Source organism: Eurosta solidaginis, chromosome 1, assembly GCF_040869045.1.
Source record: "Eurosta solidaginis isolate ZX-2024a chromosome 1, ASM4086904v1, whole genome shotgun sequence".
NCBI lineage: Eukaryota > Metazoa > Arthropoda > Insecta > Diptera > Tephritidae > Eurosta > Eurosta solidaginis.
The window spans coordinates 61,171,172-61,171,924 of NC_090319.1; positions in this window are offsets into that span (position 1 = coordinate 61,171,172).

The window sequence follows — 753 nt, forward strand, 5'->3', positions numbered from 1 at the left end:
CGACTATCAAATAAGCTAGCGTCAAATGAAAAAATCAAAATTTTTTGATTTTCATCAACGTGTAGCCGACAACAAATACGTGTGTCACGAAGCCACCCGACTGCACTAACACACACAAAATTCAGTCAATCTGGTTGTAAATCGCGGAAGGCTTTTACATATATGTTATTTAACCACTGCCGCTAGATGGGTCTCCTAAGCATTATCTAAGCGAGGGTATGCGTTTTTTCACGCGCAAACGTAAATGTATACGCGTTTGTAAAAAACACGGCTATTAGCCTTGATCCGGTGGCAAAGAGCCTGACCCAGATAAATAATTTTGCATGTAAATGCAACAACAGTGATTTGAGCCAGATAAATCCAGATAGAAGTCTGGTTCAATTTGTAAGCCAGATAATTTGTTAATTACTTGTCTTGAGTTTGGCAACGCTGCCTTTAATAAACCTACTTTTTCAAAAAAAAATAGTCGCTGCTTAGCCTTTCGCCGTGTGAGTTAAATGAAAAACAGCGGCGACATGTGCCTATCACATTTCACGTGTGCGAAAATATCACGACATCTGCTTCTCAAGTCTCTCAATGATCCAGAGCATTCCAGTGAGAATTGAGCGTTAGCCGGAGCTGTAAAACTCACTGGATGACGGCATTATCCATATGGTTCACATTGTTGTTGCATTTGCATGTTAAATCTCTATCCGTATCTGGTTCATGTACCATTGGAACACGAGGAATGCTGGCTTGAAATTTGACAAATTT